We start from the raw sequence: 558 nt of genomic DNA on the forward strand, positions 1-558 counted from the left end.
GTGTGTGTGTGTGTGTGTGTGTGTGTGTGTGTGTGTGTGTGAGTGTACGAGCAAATAATTAAAAATACCAAATATGAAAAGTAATGAAGAGATTTAAGAAAGAGAATTAATAATATTCAGCGTATTCATATGTGCGACCAGATTTAGATAGGTATGCGGCTTAGATTTATTATACTCGTAGAATAAGAATTTGTATGGTGTGCGTTATATATTGTAAAAGCGTATAAGACTAGAATAATGATTTCAGATTTGTAAGACATGCGGTTTAAGTTAAAATTAAAAGTGGATTTAAAATTAATTATAATCTTAATTGTAATTGTAATTGTAATTTTAATGTTAGTTAATGTTAATTAAACAGTAAACATTGTTTATTTCTTTTACAGTAACCTTTACTGTAAAATTTACAGTAAACATTTTCTGTAACATTTTATATTTTGAACTTTTTTTTATATTTCTGTAACTTATTATATTTTGAGGTCTAGCAGCGCGCCAAGTTTTTTTACATAAAAAATTTTATTTTCATAAAATTTTCTCATTTTGTGATGCTTCGTCTTTAAT

This window comes from Trachymyrmex cornetzi, unplaced genomic scaffold (assembly GCF_001594075.2).
Source record: "Trachymyrmex cornetzi isolate Tcor2-1 unplaced genomic scaffold, Tcor1.1 scaffold140, whole genome shotgun sequence".
NCBI lineage: Eukaryota > Metazoa > Arthropoda > Insecta > Hymenoptera > Formicidae > Trachymyrmex > Trachymyrmex cornetzi.